The sequence below is a fragment of the Rhineura floridana genome, chromosome 8 (assembly GCF_030035675.1).
Source record: "Rhineura floridana isolate rRhiFlo1 chromosome 8, rRhiFlo1.hap2, whole genome shotgun sequence".
NCBI lineage: Eukaryota > Metazoa > Chordata > Lepidosauria > Squamata > Rhineuridae > Rhineura > Rhineura floridana.
In genome coordinates this window covers 71,920,214-71,936,947 of record NC_084487.1, presented here as the reverse complement: position 1 = coordinate 71,936,947, position 16,734 = coordinate 71,920,214, and the positions used below count along the sequence as shown (strand labels likewise).

Genomic DNA, 16,734 nt, shown 5'->3' with positions numbered 1-16,734 from the left:
ATTTAACTTAATGGGGCTTGTTTCTGAGTAGGCATGGAAAGGATGGCACTGTCAGAATACTTTTTATAGGATGACACCTTTTGCTCTTTGACCACTTTAGGACCATATATGTTATTAGGCACATTCAATGGGATTATTCACTAGTAATATCATTCATCACCCAAAGCATGAAGTATATTGAATACTGAATACACAAATAGTATAGCATTTTGAATACAAAAGGACTGTTTGTAATAGAACACATCACATGGGTGGTATGTTTGTACTGTTCTGAATGGCAGCAGCCTGGTATGGATCCTTGAGTCCATTTCTAAGCACTGTAGGTTCAGGTTTTGCTTGATCTGACATTGGATACCTACCTCTAACCTTCCCAGGTGTGGGTACTGGTGTATTGTGCTAGAAAGGCTAAAGACATTTTGATATGGGGGATAATTTTTTGTTAAAGAAAAAGTAAATCTGGACACAGCATGGTATGAGACCTTGATATCAGAAGTCCCTGTAAAACCCCTTCATATGTAAGAACTGTTTTTCCAAACCAGGAGGGGATGCTGCAACACTATCTAGTGAATTTTAAGACACACTGATATTCATCCAGTTTATAGTAGAAAGAGCAGAAGCTCTGTTGGTATAGGATTTAACATGATGTGATGGGCTAAAAGTTTGTTGCTTTGCTTTTAAAATAATAGGATTTCATGAGAAGTGCCATTTTTTCATCAAGTGAGTAGACCAGATAAAGATTTGTTTTTATTACCATGATATCAGGATTGTTTAAATATTAGCTGAAAATTAGTGATTACCATTCCCCCCCCTTATCTTTAACAATTGTTTGGAACATTGTGTGTATTGATCACTGTATTAATTTGTAGTAGTGAAATTTCTCCATTTAAAACCAGTACCTTTTTATTTTACTACCGAGATGAAGCTCATACCTTGTAGAGCTAATAGTAGTATTTCAATGTATTATAACAATCCTGTGGTAGCCTCACCTGAAGCAGCAGCAATGAATAGCCTTTGCCAGACTTCCCAAAGCAGCTGCTACAGTGAATTATGCTGACAAAAGGGGCAGGGCTGATGTTGGGCTATTTAAGCTTGCCTCTTCTGTTCCTTGGCCCCCACCCCCCTGCCCTTTATTCAGTATAGGCATTGGTAGTCTCTTTCTGGGGCCAAGTAGGAATTCTCCGCCTGGCAGCTGATTAGCATTGCTGTCTGTTTTTGTTTTGTTTGTTTTTGCCTGTGTACTGATTTGTTGGCATGTATTAATAGCAGGTAGATGCAGGAAGTTGTCAGATAATTAATGTTTGCTGAACACCCTTAGACACCTTTCAGATTGAGGGGTGTAATCCCAAAACTTGCCTTTGGGGCTGTGGGACTAGGAATGGAGGAGAATATCCGCTAAATCGGACTCAGTACCAGATTCCGACTGAACTCGACAGTCTGCTGTCTTTTTGGACTGGCACTGATTTCTTGAGGTGGGCTGCAGCTGTAATTGGCACGGAGTTGTGGCGTGCCACGGCTGCAATCAGCACGGATGTTTTTGATTTTTTTCCTGATTTTATGTAATTATCTTCATAATTTCCTCTAAATTGATACATTCGTATCAGTGTGTAGGTGCGATAAATAGAAAATAAAATAAAAATAAAAACACAGGGATCATTCATATAAGCATTTATGTTAAAAATTACACAAGTTTTTCGCAACCAAAAAAGCCCAGCAGATCGAATCAGCAAGTGCCAAAGCAAGAGGGAACAAAAAAGGATGGATTGGAATCAAACAATGGGCTATCAGAATACAGTTGGGTTGGAACTAGGCAGCAAGCCCCATCCCTGTGTGGGACTAACTGACATGGTTGGGAGATCCTTTGAGGCCAACCTGTAATACCCTTCCAGAGGTGTGGGGCTCTGGGGGGTGGTGAAGTAGGAAGGCCTCCCTACTCACCTGAAATATGGGGCTTAAGGAAAGGAGTAGATGAAATGTCAACCCTGCTAAGGATGAGGGGTAGCTTGCCAACAATTTGTTATATGCAGTTAATATCCTGCACCATTGTTCCCCACTGCAGACCTGTTTCAAATTAATAAAGGTGGACCCCAGGAGAGAGGAGACACCTTTGTCTCTGCTCTTTCTCTCCTAGCCATGAGGGCAACTCCCATGCCTGGGCACTGCACCTCCAACTTAGTTAGTTAGAACTAGGTATGCCTTTCTATCTACTATGTATTTCTATAAATAAAGTAGCTTTTCTTATTTTACTAAGTCTTAAGTCTCGGTGATCCTAATGCAGGGTAAAAAGCCTGCTTTCTTAGGTAAACGCGTATACACTGGCACACACGCATTTCAGACTGTTGTAAATCTCTGCTTAACAAATATACAAATTTACACCACAACAAGATCCAGAATTGGCCTCCACAGTCACTTACGGACCCACTGTTAAAGACCTTATCTTGGAAGACAATCTTACTCCGCCACGAGTGATCGCCGATGAATGAATGAATGTTAGTCTTTAAGTTGCCACAACAGGCAACATTTTGCTGCAACAGACACAACTATTAATATGCTATATCCCCACTAAGTGTGATAGGATTTCAGCATTTGTAACATTAGACTAAGGGCACAATCCAGCTTGTTGGAGTCTAGCGGAAGAGGAGCCAATGGAAGTGGCCACCATATCAAACCTCCATTCAGGAGTCACAGGAGGAAAGGACATTGGTTGTGCCAGCAGGGAGCAGTGGAAGGAAATAAAACACATGTTTTCTTCCACCACTCCTTTTCCTGGCGTATCAGCTGCTGGGATGAAGGGCCACAGGACCAAGCCGAATGGGCCCAGGATGCGGTGTAAGTCCCCCCTCCCCTTGGTTCTGTCCCAATACACCCCTGGAACACTCCTTTTTCAGGCCTTCCACCGGCTCCACTTGTGCCAGCCTTGGCTGTGCCAGCTGGGCCCTGGCTGCACCTGGGTGGCAGCGGTGTTGCCTGGCTGTGAACCAGGGGGACTTCTGCTGGCGACATCTGGCAGCACCAACACCCTTCCTCCTCTGCAGCTACACTGCATCCTGAAGCCCTTCAGTCCAACGTATCTTATCAGGAGGATTGCACCCTGGTAGGCCAGGACAGACCTGTGAAAAACTGTAGGACATGGAAAAGCTGGAGCTATCTACTGTGCCTCTTAATTTTACAAGTAGCTTTTGAATAATTAGCTTAAACTATATTAAAATTAAGAAATAATGTAGTAATAAATAGTTTGTATGAGCATGGCTTACTCTGAAGTGTGCATTTTTTCTCTTGAAGAATGCAGTTGTATTTATGTCTTGGAGGGCAGGAAATACCCTCCATGAGAAGGTGTCTGCATTACGTCAGTCATCCTGCACAATACTTAATTAAGGAATCCAATGATACTACTCTTTGCTGTTTGCACCAAGTTGTTACCTTTTGATTAAAATGAAGTTTGCCTAATTGTGTAGTGGCATAGTTCTATCCCATCAACTGTCATTGATGATTGAAAGACACAAGATAGGGCTAGGAAAATCCTGGAAGCCTTTTAGCTCAAGCACCTAAAATGGTGGTGCTGGTGCCTTAGAATTTTAAAGTATTTTTCTTGGACAGGTGCTTGAAGATGGGATGCTTATGCCTTCTCCATAAGCACACATTAACTCATAATCTCATAATATTTCAGCAGTTGGCAACCTGAATAAATTTATAAGCAACATTTTCATAAATAGACTTTTGTTCCTGGCTGGTCTCAAGGGTTTCAAATAACATTAAACATCAGTAGTGTATTTAAGAACATAAGAACATAAGAAGAGCCTGCTGGATCAGGCCAGTGGCCCATCTAGTCCAGCATCCTGTTCTCACAGTGGCCAACCAGGTGCCTGGGGGAAGCCCGCAAGCAGGACCCGAGTGCAAGAACACTCTCCCCTCCTGAGGCTTCCGGCAACTGGTTTTCAGAAGCATGCTGCCTCTGACTAGGATGGCACAGCACAGCCATCACGGCTAGTAGCCATTGATAGCCCTGTCCTCCATGAATTTGTCTAATCTTTTAAAGCCGTCCAAGCTGGTGGCCATTACTGCATCTTGTGGGAGCAAATTCCATAGTTTAACTATGCGCTGAGTAAAGAAGTACTTCCTTTTGTCTGTCCTGAATCTTCCAACATTCAGCTTCTTTGAATGTCCACGAGTTCTAGTATTATGAGAGAAGGAGAAGAACTTTTCTCTATCCACTTTCTCAATGCCATGCATCATTTTATACACTTCTATCATGTCTCCTCTGACCCGCCTTTTCTCTAAACTAAAAAGCCCCAAATGCTGCAACCTTTCCTCGTAAGGGAGTCACTCCATCCCCTTGATCATTCTGGTTGCCCTCTTTCTGAACCTTTTCCAACTCTATAATATCCTTTTTGAGATGAGGCGACCAGAACTGTACACAGTATTCCAAATGCGGCCGCACCATAGATTTATACAACGGCATTATGATATCGGCTGTTTTATTTTCAATACCTTTCCTAATTATCCCTAGCATGGAATTTGCCTTTTTCACAGCTGCCGCACACTGGGTCGACATTTTCATCGTGCTGTCCACTACAACCCGAGGTCTCTCTCCTGGTCGGTCACCGCCAGTTCAGACCCCATGAGCGTATATGTGAAATTAAGAGTTTTTGCTCCAATATGCATAATTTTACACTTGTTTATATTGAATTGCATTTGCCATTTTTCTGCCCATTCACTCAGTTTGGAGAGATCTTTTTGGAGCTCTTCACAATCCCTTTTTGTTTTAACAACCCTGAACAATTTAGTGTCGTCAGCAAACTTGGTCACTTCACTGCTCACTCCTAATTCTAGGTCATTAATGAACAAGTTGAAAAGTACAGGTCCCAATACCGATCCTTGAGGGACTCCACTTTCTACAGCTTGGCTCAGTTCAGACATCATGCCAAATCATGGTTAAGGAAGGTCAATTATGGTTTGGTGGGTAACTATGGTTTGTGATCCTAATTCTGGCAACCCTGAATGGGAAACCATGTACGGTTGCAAACTATGATTTGTACTGTAGTTCATTAGAGCCCTCTTCAGATATAAATTAACACATCCTTACCTTGTTTAGCAAATGGTCAGGAATTATGGGAGTTGTAGTCCAACAACATCTGGGGATTCAAACGTTGAAAAAAAGTTCTGTACCCATTAACTATATTGGTTAAGAATAAATACTCCAGAGTACAGTTTATTATTAAAACTGGATTTTTTTTCCAATTTCTTGGAGTTCAAAGGCTGCAAACACTTCCTTGTCTTTGGATTCCAGTTAGGCAGCAATCCAATGCATATCTACTCACAGGTAAGCTCCATTGGGTTCAATGGAACTTACTCCCAGGTAAATGCATATTGGATTGCAGTCTTAGTTAACTAAACATTAAAATGACCCTATTGTTGGATCTCTCAGGATTCATGTCATGTTACAGCTTCTTTATCTTATTTGTTATATATTGTACAAGCAAAGTCTAGCCAAATTTTAAGCACTTTTTAGTAGACCCACTGTTCTAATGGAAGAATTATACACGGGCTTAAATTTCACTTACTGGATTCAATGGAACTTGCATGTTCTTAACTTTCTTTCTTTTTCTTTTCTTTGTTTGTGTTCTTTTTTATTTTATTGAACAGGATTTCAACAAATCATGATAGTCTTGGAGCAGTTTACATAGCTGTTGCCCGATAGCTGTATCACAAAAGTAATAAAAACTACAGATTTGAACTAGACAATTGGAGCTTGTGTCCCAAATGGGAATTCCAGTTCATATACAAAAACGTATTTCTTTTTACACAGAGATGTGTGATTTCCACATACAGAGACCCTATTTATTTTAGGCCTAATAGCTCACACAACAGGGCAGTCAGTTCCTATTGATTTTAATGTGAATTCCGTATGCTGTCTGAGATCAAATGGAGACCTCTGTTTCTAGTTACAGCTACAATGATTTCTTATCACTGTGTTGTACTGAAAACAAATATGATGATTTCTTATCACTGTGTTGTACTGAAAACAAATATGATGATTTCTTATCACTGTGTTGTAGTAAAATCTAAGAGCCAGGATCTGCAAATCCTTTATACGTGGAACTTCCTTTAGATCTTATAACAGTCCTGTGCCATAGGAAAACCTTATCTCTGTTGAGTGAAAGAGTAGCTAAAAGATGCTAAATTTCTTTTTTCTTCTTTGTATGTTGGATAAGCAACATGTGACAGATCAGGACTGCAATTTGATTCTATCTGGCAGTAACTCCATAATTTTTCATATGCTCATTCTTATTTCTATTGATAATGGATTATATAAAAAGCAATTATTATATGAACAAGTTGTGTTTTTATAGTTTATAGAATAGGTTATGAAAAAAGTTAAGTGAAATAATATGAAATACGTTTCAGAGTGACTGAAGCCTAAAACTGGCCTGTTTCCCATACATCCTCATTTGCTCTTTGCATACTCATATTGTTAATGGGTGGTATTCAATGCTAGCCCTACTCAGAGTAGATCCATTGAAGTTAATAGACATGATTTAGGTTCATTAATTTCAAAGGGTTTACTCTGAGTAGGACTTAGTTGAATATAACATTTGAGCTATACGTATACCTAGGACATTGGCAAAGGGGAAGCAAATCCTATTGTTTACCACTATTTATTTATGCCCATAGAAGGAAGCATTCCAAAATATCATTTTTATTGTTAGGCTAAACCTTTATGAGATGAATTTACATGCTATGTTTAGAATGGATAATATCTGCCTTTAAAACAACAACAAACATATCCCCCATTTAGTCTCAACTGTAGCTGAAAGATGCAACTACGCACACACTTCTTCTCAAAGATTTCCATATGGTCTTCAGGAATGTACTAATCCAGGGACTGGGGGGGGGGCTTAAGAGCCCTTACTTTTTTGGAAGCAAGGTCCCAGCAGGGTTACCATATCTCCAGCATCCTATGAGCCAATCAGCATGAAAGGAGAGTGTATTAGCCACCAAGAAGAATCTTTTGACATGCTTCCTTGTCCTTTTGTGCTGATTGGAGCCAATTAGAGTGAAAGGAGGTAACTCAGATAATGAGAAGACTCTTCTCAGTAGCTAACAATCTCCCCTTTCAGACTGATTTGCTCCTAGGGATGTTGTAGGAGATGCATTAACAAGGATCTCATTCGCAACCCAGCAGCGCATAAAAAAAAAAGGCGGGAGGGCCTGGCTGTGACTATCATGAAGGGACCCTACGCTTCTGAAATTGCCACTACACTACTACTTCACATAAACACTTACCTTTACTAAAACCTTTTTTAAAGTACTGTTAAAAAGTAGATTGTTATATGGGCCAAACATATATTGAGAATGCAGAATAAAAGCAAAAATAATGCTGTGTAATCTAAGGAAAATTCATCCTAAATGGAAAAAATCTCAAACCTATATTCTAAGAATGCCGGTAAAGTGAGAGGCTCTTCCAGCTAGCTGTCACTATCATCTCTAAGCTGTTTTGGCTGGTTTACAGTTATATTTATTATTATTATTATTATAGATCAGATTTGTTAATTAACAAATCAGACCATCTCACAACAAACGTTTTAACAGTATAAGGTAAGTAAATAAACTTACTGTGTGTTATGAAACCTTATAATACTGTTCATAAATTAGAAGGGCCCTCTGATGTAAGGTCTGGATCATGGTGAATGGCTCAGAAGGTGGCATTATAAAAATTAAGTTTAATCAGATCTGTTTTCCTTAACGGGTACGAAATGGCATATTTAAAAAATATGCTGTCTTTTAAATACTGGATCTTCTTGTGGTTAATTAAAACACAACCAAACTAACTTGCTACTTTTCCTGTTTGCTAAATCTATGCATTGTCTTCACCCAAGGTTGTGTGCCTTTAAGGGGGGAGATTTAAAAAGTACTTGCCTAGCATACACACAGTGCTTTTTTTTGTGGTGAGTGGTCTGTGGAAACGATATGTAAACTGACAGGGGGGAAAAGGAAATCCTCTTTAAACTGGTAAAATCCAAGGGTCTAGCAGAGCGAAGGTACCTTCAGTTTCTCTTAGTATCTAGAGTGCAAGGGCAATTGGCCTGACAGAGGGAGCCCGACTCCAGCTGAGAACGTGTGCATGGAGGTGACCTTCCCAGTCAACATGCCAGCTATTAGACTTTCTTCAAGTGTTTCTTTGTTAACTCAGCTTTTTCTGCAGTGCCATTTGTTTTTCAAATGCTTACCATTAAAATTGCAACCCAGATCTGGAGCAATATGGAATGCTTTCTTTTTATATTCTTTGGAGCCACTGTTCGTTGTTGTTTGACTGTAATCATTTCCACTAAAACCAGTGGGATTTACATCCAGGCGAACAGGGTAGGTGTCCTAATTTTTGCAGGCTATGAAAATGCTGCAGCTCATACCATATATATTTTCTTGTTCTTTAATTTAAGTCATAATTTATCTAATTGCTGAGATTGTAAGGCCAGTTCCATTATAGCCAACTGAACTCTCAGTTTTTGATTATTGTAACTGTGAGAGCTAAATTCTCAGCGGCGTTTGATACCATCGACCATGGTATCCTTCTGGGGAGACTCGCAGAGTTGGGAGTTGGAGGCACTGCTTGGCAGTGGTTCCGCTCCTACTTGGCGGATCGTCGCCAGAAGGTAGTACTTGGGGAACATTGCTCGACACCTTGGACTCTCCATTGTGGAGTCCCTCAGGGTTTTGTCCCCCATGCTTTTTAACATCTACATGCAGCCTCTGGGTGCCGTCATCAGGAGTTTTGGAGTGCGTTGCCACCAGTACGCTGATGACACGCAGCTCTATTTCTCCTTTTCATCTTCTGCAGGTGAGTCTGTGGATGTGCTGAATCACTGCCTGACCGCGATAATGGACTGGATGAGAGCCAATAAACTGAGACTCAATCCAGACAAGACTGAGACACTGTTGGTGAATGCCTTCCCTGCCCAGATGGTGGATGTTTACCCTGTTCTAGATGGGGTTACACTCCCCTTGAAGGAACAGGTTCGTAGTCTTGGGGTTCTTTTCGATCCTTCCTTGTCTCTTGAGGCGCAAGTGGCCACGGTGGCAAGGAACGCGTTCTACCACCTTCGGTTGGTAGCCCAGCTACGCCCCTTTCTGGACAGGGATGACCTCGCCTCAGTTGTTCATGCTCTGGTAACTTCTAGGTTGGATTACTGTAATGCGCTCTACGTAGGGCTGCCCTTGAAGACAGTTCGGAAGCTTCAGCTAGTGCAAAACGCAGCAGCCAGAATGCTGATGGGGACCAGCCGGTCAGCGCATATAACACCTGTTCTGGCCCGTTTGCACTGGCTACCCATTCGCTTCCGAGCCAGATTCAATGTGCTGGTTTTGACCTATAAAGCCTTACACGGCGTGGGACCGCAGTATCTTGTGGAACGCCTCTCCCGCTATGAACCGACCCGGTCACTTCGCTCAGCATCTAAGGCCCTCCTCCGGGTACCAACCCATCAGGAAGCCTGGAGGACAGTTACTCGATCTAGGGCCTTTTCTGTAGTGGCCCCCGAACTGTGGAACAGCCTCCCCGAAGAAGTACGCCTGGCGCCGACGCTTCTATCTTTTCGGCGCCAGGTTAAGACCTGGCTATGCTTCCAGGCATTTTAAGCGTTTAATGTTATAATTTTAAATCTTTTTTGTTTGCTGTTTATTTATTGTGATATTCTGTATTTTAATCTTTTTGTACACCGCCCAGAGAGCTATTCGCTATGGGCGGTTTAAAAATGAAACAAATAAATAAATAAATAAACTGTTGATAATGAAACACATAAGGTCTTGATGTTTAACCCTTTCAATAACAATGTATTAAACCTGAGAGGCAGAGGGGCTAGTCTGTAACTTAGCCAGTCAGATTAGGTCTATGGGGTGCTACGCAGATGACTCCAGTATGTGCATGTGCCAGGCATTTTGGATACTCTATTCATAGGGTTTTCATGGTAAGAAGTATTCAGAGGTGGTTTACCATTGCCTTCCTCTGAGTTTGGATGCATCTTAGTCTGGTGTCTCAGCTTTGACCATTCCGTCTTGGGTGACCCTGCTAGGATTATAGTCTCTTGGTCTAAACTCCTGACGCCATTTTTTTCAGCTTCTTCGACACTCTCAAACCCCTAGCAGAAACCAGTAATGATTTGAAATGAATGCTGATGAAAGTTAAAGAGGAAAGCACGAAAGCAGGACTACAGCTGAACTTCAAGAAGACTAAAGTAATGACAATAGAAGATTTATGGAACTTTAAAGTTGCCAATGAAGACATTGAACTTGTCAAGGATTATCAATACTTGGTACAGTCATTAATCAAATGGAGACAATAGTCAAGAAATCAGAAGAAGGCTAGGACTGGGTAGGGCAGCTATGAGAAAACTAGAAAAGGTCCTCAAATGCAAAGATGTATCACTGAACACCAAAGTCAGGATCATTCAGACCATGGTATTCCCAATCTCTATGTATGGATGTGAAAGTTGGACAGTGAAAAAAGTGGATAAGAAAAAAATCAAATTATTTGAAATATGGTGTTGGAGGAGAGCTTTTCAAATACTATGGACTGTGAAAAAGTCAAATAATTGGGTGTTAGAACAACTTAAACCAGTTCTATCACTAGAAGCTAAAATGATGAAACTGATGTTATCGTACTTTGGACACATCATGAGAAGACCTGAGTCACTAGAAAAGACAATAATGCTGGGGAAAACAGAAAAGTAGAAAAAGAGGAAGGTGAAACAAGAGATGATGGATTGATTCCATAAATGAGGTCACAGACCTGAACTTTCAAGATCTGAACAGGGTGGTTTATAACAGATGCTATTGGAGGCCGCTGATTCATAGGGTCGCCATAAGTCATAATCGGCTTGAAGGCATATAACAAAACTTCATCCAGGCAAGCATGAGGCTTTATCATATTTCAGTGATACATTCCAAATGGAGTAACATACTTATGGAGGGCACAGAGCAGGGCTGGTAAGGAGTATGGCTTGGGAAGGGGCATGGCCAGGGGACAGTTCTCAGGGTGAGAGAGAGAAACTTGCAGGGCCTCTGAGAGCTGGCACTGGGCAAGAGGCAAGATCAGCCCCCCCAAATCATCCTACAAACCAAATGTTATTCTTTAAGCAAGTTTTAAAGTGACTTAGGTTTAACTTAGAGCAAAAAAGATTGAAAATAAATAGAAAACATTTATCAGAATGGGATAGTTTATTATTTATTTGTTTGTTAAATTTATACCCCGCCTTATGGCCAAAAGGCCCTCAAGGCGGCTTACAAAAAACACAAACATGATACATCAATAAAACATAATACATCAATAAAATAATACAATTCTCAAGTTTAAATAACAATTCTCAAAATTAAATAACAATTAACATTTGCAGTAACTAACTATAAAATAAGATGATTCCCACATCATAACGTAACAGTTAGCAAAAAATAAAAACAAAACAAAACAAAGCAGTAAAAACAAAGAATCCTCCATGGTCTTCTTCTCCAAGGCAACCCCAAGACGACGCCAAGTGCGATGCTAAGTGCGCACTTGGCATGACGCTAAGGCGTGTGCCGAGGCACTGCCTCAGGCAGCCCCTCTCCTTCATATACCTGGAGCAGAGAAAAAACAGGATGGCAGAGTTGTAGAGTAAGTGGCCACAGCTGCTGCTGCAGCATACAGAGTCCAGCATAAACTTAGTTAATAAGTTTATTAAAAATAAACACTGTTCAGTCTTCACAACCCCAAGTGAAAATAAATAAACTTAACTTTTTTAGTACTACCACAAGGAGCATGATTTGAAATTCTGGTATGGTATACAAGATGAAGTTAAAAAAAGGTTTTAGGTAGTTTGCAATCTGTTGATACATACTTAAGGGAGTGTATTCTCCCCAAAGGCAATAAGAACGAAATGATAATAGCTCTTTGGCTGTCAAAAGATTAGTCAAAGACAGAGAGAGACTGAGACCATCTCAGTCTTCTAGACCCCAGAACTTTTCCATTCCAATTATGATGGGGAGCTGACTGAGGACCAGCAATGTTAAAATCTAACAAAAGTATAAGGGGATAACGGTCACTTTCTGTGCGGTCTAGAATATCCAGTTCTTCTATAGAGACAAGGAGAGAAGGGCTAACAATAAAATAATCAATAGTGCTTGCCCCCAAGTTACTGATGTAAGTAAAATTGCCTCTAGACTTGTTCCAAAACCTGCCATTAATTACAACAAGATTGATTGAAAATAAGCTTAAGTAGATGCTTCCCACTATGATTGAGGTGCCTATCCCTAAACAGATGTACCAAAGGGAAAAATGTTCCCAATTCATCTGTCCTGGTAATGGAAACTTAATAGAAGCATTACCAATCCTAGCATTCAAATCACCCACGATAAGAAGGCTTGCTGTAGGGTGATTGAAGCTAATGAAGCTCAAGAGATTATCAAACTGAGTCCACAGATCTAAAGTTGGAGGGAGGAAAATATGTATTAAGACAGACTAAAGTTGTACTATTGGAAAGTTCTGTCAGGACTGGAAGAAAGGCATCTCTACAACAGGAGTCGGGTAACACTGATATAGAACCTCTGATGTCAACAGAGCCCAAAGTAGCTAGCCTACTCATACCTTGTCCAAAATTGTGTTTCTTGATGGCAGGATAGAAAAAGGATCTATAGCCATGAAACGGGGCAAAATCTTCAATAGCCATGTCTCTTGTAAACAAATTATTTTAAGTTTAGTTAAAAAGGTTAAAAAATCAGTATCATTACACTTACTATGCCAGCCTGCCACCAGACCCGCCCTTAGCATATGCGGGGCCCAGGGCAAAAGCATAATTGTCCCCCCCACATTCTTTCTCTCTCTATATTATATATATATTTAGAGAGAGAGAGAAATTTTATTTACAAATATATGTAATTATAATATAATTTCTGACTTCCTTATATTTTACTGGAATATCACTTTTGTTGCAAATTTCACGAGCAATTTCAATTTGGAAAAACCATCTTCTCTAAACTACACTATATGAAAAACTATATATGCACACTATATAAAAACACAAAAATAATAATGATAATTCTCAGAATACTGATATACATTGGTACATTATATACACATCTCTCTTATATTCATGCTTCAAGTTCAAGAGAGGAAAAATACACTTCCTACAGCAGTTTCTAAAAGGTATTACGATAGCCACTCCCCCCCCCTTGGGAAGGCTCCTACACCTTTAACACTGTAGCAGGCAACACTTCAACAGGGAAGTCTTTCCCCATCACCAAGTTGGGAAAAGCCTCATCTGTTGAATTAGATTGCATAATTAATGTGTTCCTTCAAAATGCACCCTTCATTAGGATTCCAAAATGATATTAAAACCAACCCAATATTCCAAAAAGTAAAATAAAGCTTCGTCAGTTATGCAGATCCCAAAAGTTTTGTTTCATGTTAATACCATCTAGCTCAGTATTGATGAGAAGGACTAGGACTAGCATTGGCTGTCCAGGATTCCAGGCAACAGTCTTTTCCAGAAATTGAATTTTGGACCTTTGCATGCAAAATATATGCCCTACCACTGCGCTATATCCTTTCCCTTGTTTAAAAAAAATCTTTTAAAATTGTTCTTTTCAATTTACTAATGAATGCATATCATACCTAGGGCAGATCCACACCTTTCGTTTGAAGCACATTCAACACACATCTAGCACCCCTACTCCATACATGGGACTTTATGAAGAAGATAAGGGATTGTAGATTATATAATAATCTCAGGATAATAAATCTTGGAGATTAATCATTGAAAGCTCTGGGAGGGGGGTCTATGTATTGGTTGTATGATGTTATATTTTGTTACTGTATTGTTTTAAAAATTATCAATAAAAGAAGTATCAGCCCTATCTGTGCAGAGAGCCACCATTCATTTGCCTGTCTTCACTTTCGGGTCTGCTTCTATAGCATATAGGTTTTTATACTGACAATATTATTTTGGGGGGGCTATTAGGAATTATTTTGGACTGTTTGGACTACATTGCCACTAGTGCAAGTGAGACGCCCAATTGTGGTTTCCTGGGTATTTTTATCTGCTTTTATCTGCTGAATTGGATTAATTGTAGTACTTACTGTTTTACTACCTATTGTAAGTTTCCATTAGTAAATAACAGGCAGGCTAGAAATTATATGATGAAGGATGGGTTTGAATCTTTTAAATAAAAAAAATAGGCATCCTTCATTGAGTATGAAATATAAATGTATCATTTTCAGGCTCATGGGACAATCATACCTTTCCCCAATCCAGCCAAAGTCATCTGTGACTAAGTCCCAGTGAAATCAATAGAACCAGTTGGTCATGACAATTTTATTTATATTTTATATTTTTTATTTATTTATAACAAGAACCATAACATAACTAAATGCTCTTACCATATGGTTTCAGGAAGGTTACAGCACTATTCATGTCATGATATTTCTGCTCCTTTACAGATATGTTTTCATAGCACATTTTGAGCTTCTACACCTAGGGCAGATATCCTGGACACTCTATGTATTAAATGTTTTTATATGGTTTCTTAGATGTTTTTAATTTTTAAAACATTTTAGATGGTTTTAATTGTTTTAAATAGGGTTTGTTTTATTTTAAATGTATTGTTTTACCAATTTGATATTTGCCATCCTGGGCTCCTTTGGGAGGAAACATGGGGTGCAAATTTAATAAATAAATACATTAGTCATAACAAATTTAAGCCCCATTCCTTTCCAGGTGCCTCAGCAAGCAGTCATTCACTTTAGCTGGATGATTGCAACTGGCTATACTGGGATACAGAAAATCTCCCTTTACCTTTGTTTTTTTGTAAGATAGCAAAGCAACTCTAACCAGTGTTTTCCATCCCTATATTTTTCATGTAGCATTTTTTGAAACATCTACAATGACAAACCATTTGGAAAAGTTTTGTAATTAGAATATTTTCAAATTAATTAAAAAAAACCTACTACTTTCATTTTGATAGTGGACACTCCTTCCAACTATTTTTTCCATTGATCTAGATCTACTATCATCTCATTTAGCAATATGAGATTCATTGTATTTTTATGCTATTTTATGTTCACCGCCCAGAGAGCTATTGCTAGTCGGGCGGTATATAAATTTAATAAATAAATAAATAAATAAATGAGACACATGGCATGATGGCAGAATCCTGATAACTGGTTTATATATGTTCTTTAAGAGTTGTTTTCATGCTTCATCTTCTGTTCAACTGTTGCAGCCTATCATAAGCCTCAGATGTGGGATAGAAATCCAAATAATAAATAAATCATGCCAACGTGCAACCAACACTAACTAGGGCTGCTAAGGTCTAGCTGTGGCATAATTCTCAAAGATCTGCACTGTAGCAAGGGGAGTTTTAAAATAGGATTTCTGGGTATGATAGGCATGTCAGTTCCATTTAATATGCAAATACTAACACTTCACACATCATTGATCCCAAGAGCTGAGTACATAAATACACTTCAAGGCATCTCTTTCCTTTTCACTATCTCCAAAAGGGGTGTTTCTACATACATTTTTTTTCCCCACTAAAATGAGCTTGTGTATTAAGAGATGTCTTACTGGGAGCAGACATAATCTATCTTGTTCCTTTCTTCTCCACTCCCAAAGCATAACAAGAATGTTTAGATTTGTATAGGATTATATAACAACAAGCCAAATAGCCTGTGTCAAATACTTAGTGGCATAGCAGATTGTATTTACCAGATTCACTGTCTCTCTTGCTCTATGCCGTTCTCTCATGGGTTTTCATGAACCGAGGCCCTCTCTGAGTGCCAGGGCAAGTCATGCAATGCAAATACAGTATGTGTATTGAAGCGACTGGGCAAACTCGCACATGCGCACACACGCAGAACAACCAGATGGAGACTGTTGGGGAACGTTGGTACCCCTCCCCCCACCCTTCCCGCTGAGGCAAAGGAAGGAGGTGCTGAAGGAAGCAGCCATGAAGCTGGAAGGAGTAAAAAAAATACGCCTGGGCAGGACTAAAAGAAACCCAAGGACTGCGACGCCACCTCCCCAGTTGCCAAGCACGCCCCCCCCAAAGCGCAGGGCCCAGGGCAACTGCCCCGCTTCCCGGTACCTAAGGGTGGTACTGCCTGCCACATTCCAAGATAAAAGGTTTAGTCATGGGCAAGGAATAATTCAATCAAGAATCTGCTCTGAATCAACAAAAAACAGTGTTCAGTCTTTACAATCCCAAGTGAAAATAAATAAACTTAACTTTTTCAGTACTACCACATTACTAAACAGACCAAATAATAAGAAGAGGTGGCATTCACTCTCATGTATTAGTTTTCTTTTTTTCCCTGACAACAGTGATGTACTGTTCCTCTAAGAGAACTGTAGGAAATGCTTGTTGACCAAATGTGAACTGGGGCTAGTAGTCCTGGTCTTAAGGTGTATGTTGCACTTTGCAATGTCTGAATCTTACTAATAAATGTTGGTGCTTATAGAAGACTTGAATATGCTCAAATTTACCAGCATATATTATAGCCACTCTCTGATCTGCTGAGATACCAGCATTTATTTTGTAATGCATTGTTTGCTTATTTTCATGGTCCAGAGATCCAGGCTCCGTGAACTTTGCCCTCCCCCTCAGGTCTGGGGCCTCATTCAGCCTCTGGGCCTGAGGTTTCCCTACTTTGACTTATACCAACACTATCTGTTCATTGCACAAGAGTTGAGATCTGCAGTGCTCTAATCCTAG

The 16,734-nt window shown here is 39.9% G+C and overlaps 1 protein-coding gene across 2 annotated transcripts in view; it reads left to right on the top strand.

The window, feature by feature from the left end:
* LGR5 (leucine rich repeat containing G protein-coupled receptor 5) overlaps positions 1-16,734 on the top strand; it is a 114,316-nt gene that overhangs the window by 5,127 nt on the left and 92,455 nt on the right. The window contains exon 1 of one of the 2 annotated variants that reach the window (XM_061639742.1): positions 7,578-7,593. The exons of the other annotated variant lie outside the window; for it this stretch is intronic. The gene's annotated coding sequence lies outside the window, so the exon portion shown is untranslated. Of the gene's footprint in view, positions 1-7,577; positions 7,594-16,734 lie in introns of those variants that run through there. 2 annotated transcript variants of the gene reach the window in all.